The sequence below is a fragment of the Piliocolobus tephrosceles genome, chromosome 2 (genome assembly GCF_002776525.5).
Source record: "Piliocolobus tephrosceles isolate RC106 chromosome 2, ASM277652v3, whole genome shotgun sequence".
Lineage (NCBI taxonomy): Eukaryota > Metazoa > Chordata > Mammalia > Primates > Cercopithecidae > Piliocolobus > Piliocolobus tephrosceles.
Window position 1 is genome coordinate 60,741,763 of NC_045435.1, and position 6,168 is coordinate 60,747,930.

Here is a 6,168-nt window from a genome sequence, read left to right on the forward strand (position 1 = left end):
CCCTCCCTTTAGAAGTTAGAAAGTTTATATCCAGGTGATATTGTTTTTAAAGTAACAGCCTAAAGGATCTGGGTGGAGCTTGGGGGAAGAATATCTGGTTTGCTTTTCTTTTCCTCAGACTCTAAGTCTGGCAGGTGTTTATCGCGATTCTTCCTCTCCTGGAGGGTTTGGTTGGTTCTTTGGAGACTAATCCTTTTCTGTTTGGAAGCGGCAACCTCCCCCAGCTCCATTGACTGGGCATACAGATTTTCATATCTGCTCATCATTTCCTCCTGTAGCAGCCACATTAGAATCCAAAAGTCCACTGCCAGCTCTTCTCTGCTGATGTTTCTCATTTTTCTAGGAGACTGTTCTTGAACAAGATTTAACCACTTCCTCTCCACCCACCACCTCATACCGGCTCTCACTCCCTCATTGTCCATATCAGGACCAGAGAAATCACTTGCCAATCCTTGGCCCCAACAGACTCTTAGATTGAAATGTGATTCAATGACATTTCTCCTCTTCCACTCATCTACACTCAATTATCCATCTCTTGTCTTTGGATTTTATAGATAGGATTCAGACACCAGTTTACTGTGTCCCATTAAACTCAGGGGGTCCATTTCAAGGTCTCTTCATGATTCTACTGATAGTATCTTCTTTAGAAGCAAACAAAGAAGCACCTCCAGCTCTTTCCCTTAGGGAGGAGTGGGGAAGTTGAGACTCATAGGATGTAAGATGCCCAAATTTCACCCTCAACGTAGGTAAGCTGTTTCAGAGACATCTAACTGGTTATCATCCTCAGACACCTGAAGTTTGCATGTTCTATCAGACAGATTCTTTTACACCACTCTTAGATGTCTGATATCTGATAACTGATAGCTTTGGGTTTATTTTAACACCCTGTTCCATTGCTGTTGATTTATTAAGACTGTTTAGCTCAATAAAAACAAAGGTTTCTTAATAGTAATTCATAGATTATTTACACAATTAACATTAATGTATCATCACAAAGGACTATTTCAGATGATCTAAGAAATTCCAAAAAGGCCTGTGAGAGAAAACAAATATAAAGAAAACAAAAAGAGGAATTTTAATACTCAGCATAAATTTCAGACCAACACCAGCATTCTAGGCATTAGTGGTATCAGTTTCAGTGGACATTTTAGCTTCCTTGTCAATTTATGTCCTCATTAGTAGAATAAAATTGTAGCTACCATTTTAATGTGCTTTATTATCAGGCATGTGCTAAAGACTTTTATGTTCATTATCTCACTTAATCTTCACATCATTCAGAATGCCATAAGAAATGAATAATTTGGCCAGGTGCGGTGGCTCAGGCGTACAATCCCAGTACTTTGGGAGGCCGAGGCGGGCGGATCACGAGGTCAGGGGATTGAGACCATCCTGGCTAACACAGTGCAACCCCGTCTTTACTGAAAATGCAAAAAATTAGCGGGGCATGGTGGCGGGCGCCTGTAGTCCCAGCTACATGGGAGGCTGAGGCACGAGAATGGCGTGAAACTGGGAGGCGGAGCTTGCAGTGAGCTGAGATTGAGTCACTGCACTCCAGCCTGGGTGACAGAGCAAGACTCCGTCTCAAACAAACAAACAAACAAAAAAAAGAATTGAATAATTTGTCCAACATCACACAATTAGTAAATGTAAAGGTATATAACATTAATACCAGGTTTTCAGAATCCTTAACCCGATCTCTTAAACGTTCTTCTGATTGATGCTATTTCAGATCTTTTCCTAGTTTGTGTAGACAACTTGTCCAAGGTCTGTACTTGTCCAAGGTCTGTCCTTGGACTGTAGAAAACAGTCCAAGGATGGTATTTCACTTATGCAATGGACATATTCAGTCTATGAGAAGGAAAATGCCTCCTGAGAATATATGCAATGTTTTTTGTTTAGTTTGGTTGAAGTATCATGCCAGTATGACTATCATTCATCAGGTTAGATAATAAAATTTCTCTCTAAGTTTTCCACATGGTCCACCAGAAACTTAATTAGAATCAAATTAAATAATTTAGTGATAATGAATTCAAACAGTGCATTTTGTAAACATAAACTATAGAATGTAATTTCCTACTTCTTCTTTGGGGAGAACTAGACAGCTTACTAATTATAGGTTAGAGATTATGAAATGAATGGTTTTAAACACTCAAAATAAATACAAATAGAAAGATAGAGTGAGCAACATATTTAAGAGTTGAAGAGGCCAGGCACGGTGGCTCAAGCCTGTAATCCCAGCACTTTGGGAGGCCGAGACGGATAGATCACGAGGTCAGGAGATCGACACCATCCTGGCTAACATGGTGAAACCCCGTCTCTACTAAAAAATACTAAAAAACTAGCCGGGCGAGGTGGCGGGCGCCTGTAGTCCCAGCTACTCCGGAGGCTGAGGCAGGAGAATGGCGTAAACCCCGGAGGCGGAGCTTGCAGTGAGCTGATATCTGGCCACTGCACTCCAGCCCGGGCAACAGAGCGAGACTCCGTCTCAAAAAAAAAAAAAAAAAAAAAAAAGTTGAAGAAAAAAAGATTGATACCAGTATTTGCCAAACTGTGTTTTTGAAATGCCTCATGTGATATTAATAATGGTTCTCTGAAAAAAAAAAAAAAAAAAAAAAATCCTAAGAACAAACAAGTTTGTGAAGCTTGTTTAAACAAAATTCCATTCCATATTCTCACTGTTTTTAACGTGTATTTTGACTCTCTAGGAAAGGACTTATTTTTATTGTACTTTCTCATTCCTTTGATCATAGAAAACTTCTGTTCCTCCACCTACTCCCTCATCCATCCCCAAAGGAACAATAGGATCCAGGGAGGCTTCTTTGAGAAATGGTGATCCCGGAAGTCATAGGAATGAAGCCACCGCTCTAACACATTGACTTAAAGTGTGATTATTGGGAAAGAGATAGACTTAGAGTTACAGAGGTTCTTTTATTCTGAAGAAGAAAAGTCAAAGAAGTTTTCTGGTGAGAGGGAAAGCATCTAAGTCAGATGTTTCATCAGAAGGAACACTGCATAATGAGGTTACACATTCAACCTAGCAATCTGATGTGCCTACCCCAAGTCTTGTGGCACGACTTTGGATTCTCTTCGAAAATTTTAAGTGATAAGTGCTTATTTTTGGTACCAAAAGTCACAGTTTTTTTTTTTTTTTTCCCAATAGTGATTTCCTAGCTGAAATAACTCATCATAATGACATGCATAGACTTAAACATCTTTCTGCTATCTGCAAGTGGAGAGAAAAACAGGTAGAAGAACAGGGCGGCTGCAATATGCGGCTTCATTTAGTAAAAATCAGAGAAAAGCAGCTGTGAGCAAGAGGAATGTTCCAGTCCTTTCTAAATGATTTATATCCCAAAGTGTTACAGGAGTCATATAAATTTCATTTTGCGTTAGAGGAATTGGAGACAAGGTGCCCTGTTAAAAAGAAAGCTAGTCATACTACTGTGGAAAATACTGTAATGAAGATCTCTCTCTCTCCTCTCTCTCTCTCGGTCTCTCTCTCTCTTTCTCTCTCTCTCTCTCTCAGAAGCTGATTTTGTTGGATTCCAAGACTGAATTTGCTCTTAGACTCCTCCTTCCATATAGCTGAGCCCAACAAAATTGTTACCCATCTAGGGTTTAGATCGACAGCTCAGAGACTGAATGGCTTTTTTTTGCCATGAGACTTACAAGCTAGTTCTGAAGTCGTTTGGCTGTTCCCAATCTTCTTGAATGGCCCCACAATTTCAGCAGATGCTACAATCATCAACTTTCAAATCTGTTCTTAATTCTAGGTTTAAAAAAAAATAGCTCCTGGAACTTCTTAAAAGCATAAATTATTCACCTTTGAAGCTAAGAGATTCCAACATAAGGCATTACTTATTTAAGAACACATAGCGATCCCTTATCCATCCTCTGCTTTAAATAAGTGATAATATCATGCGAAACAAGTCTGACAAGTTGTTGACATTGATAGTCTCAGGTAATGAGTAAATGATGTGTATTACTTTCTGAATTTTCTGAATTTTTAATGGCATTGAAATGTCTATATTCCTTCACATGTTTTGTACTTTGGAATGTATAAATTGCCTTTGTTTGCATAAATTTTATGACACATTAGTGAGAAATGGGAAAAGTATTAGGTTGGTGCAAAAGTAATTGTGGTTTTTGTCATTAGAAGTAATGGCAAAAACTACAATTACTTTTGCACTGACTTGATATTTGCAGCCCAGCTGTGTGGTACTGAGTTAAATAGTAGAGCCTAGGTTCCCCCTACCCATAATGTTCCAAAGGCTGTCATACTGTTCACCATGCCACAGCGGACTCCTGAAAAGCTTAAGTTTTAGGCATTTTGCTTTGGACTTATTTGAAAGGAATGACTTTTGCAAGATTGGGAGGATGGATAAGGGATTGCTATGTGTTCTTAATGTCTCTGCTGACCAGTTACTTCTTCAGTGCATGATGAACCTGAAGAAATGTTATTTGTTAATATAATTAGTAGCAGTAGCAATAGTATCATCTAACATTTTTAGATACTCAGCTTTATGCTAGGTACTACTTTACATGCATTTTAAATCATAACCATTGAGAGAGAGAGAGAGATAAAGAGAGATAATATTAGTTTCCTCAATTTGCAGTTGATGGAACTGGAGCTGAGTGCGGCTGAGACTCTGAGAGATTAAATAACTTACCTAAAGTCACTTAGCTATTTAGCTAACAAATAATGATACCAGGAATCTGCAACTCTTAAAATCTGAAACTCATAACTACAAACCCCGGAAATGCAAATACACTGTGCGTGTGCTGTAACTCCCTATCCATATGTCCAGAGCAAACATCACTAATCCACTGTGGTGCTCTCAGTTGTCCTACCTGAATGTACCTTTCTTCTCAAGACAGCACGGCAGACAGCCATTACCAAATGTTCAGAGCTGGCATGTAAAATGAGTTGCCATTTTTTCATCAGCTTTACTGACTTTAAAATTCATCTTCTAAAGTTTAGAATTTAGAAGTGGTTTAGAATCTAAACCATTAAGATACACTATGAGAAAAAAAAAGTTGATTCATTTTATCATTGATTATTATCACCCTGTCACTATTAATTAATCTCACACAGTGATGTTTATACATATATATTTGTTGTTGACAAGCAGGAAATGAAGTGACTGTAAATTTCTTACTGCAATGCATGCAGTGTGAAAATGATGATCATGGACTTTGATACAGAATACACATTTTCAATTATTAAGGCACGGGTAATCTTGTAGTCATAGTGACTAGTTACAAAGTATAAATAACATTTTAGATACCATGTGTCCAACCATCTGCAGGATTCCAGTATAATGTGTTTTCCAATGAACTTAACTATACAATGGGGAGTTGTGCAAGCAATGAGTTGCTGTGTATGTGTCCTCTGATTTCACCAAGGCTAGCAGAGAAAGTAAGAATTTTGTAAGGAGAAAGAATAATGACACATATATTCTTTTAGTGGGTAGGATCATGAATGCTATGGCCATCTGCCCAGGGTCCCGAAGAAAATATGAGACCTGCAATGAATTCTTAAAGGAGGTTAAGATTTCTTGTATTAAAGATGGAGAATTACTCATCCAAGGGAAACCTAGCATTACATGACAATTAGAAGTCAATCCACAAGATTCTTTGCCACTTGTTCAAATTATAATGACTCCCAGACATTTTCTTTTTCTGGAAAGCCTGCAGACAATCATCGTTTATGACATGATCATTTCAGTGAGTATTTAGGAAATGGCAGTGGCTATTAGAGAAGCTTTACTTATAGTAGCAAAGTATTAGAAAGATGTGAGACCTCTGGTGGAGTTAAAACCCAACAGCTCCTACTCAAAAACTGTTTTCCTGCCTGGGAACAGTGGCTCATGCCTGTAATCACAGCACTTTGGGAGACTGAGGTGGGAGGAACACTTGAGCTCAAGAATTTGAGGCCAGCCTAGGCAACATGATGAAAACTCCATCTTTAAAAAACACAAAAATTGTCCATGTAGTCCCAGCCTGTAGTCCTAGCTATTTGGGAGGTTGAGGCAGGAGCACTGCTGGAGCCCTGGAGGTGGAGTTTGCAGTGAGCCAAGAAGGTGCCACTGCACTCCAGCCTGGGTGACAGAATAAGACAAGAAGAAGAAGAAGAAGAAGAAGAAGAAGAAGAAGAAGAAGAAGAAG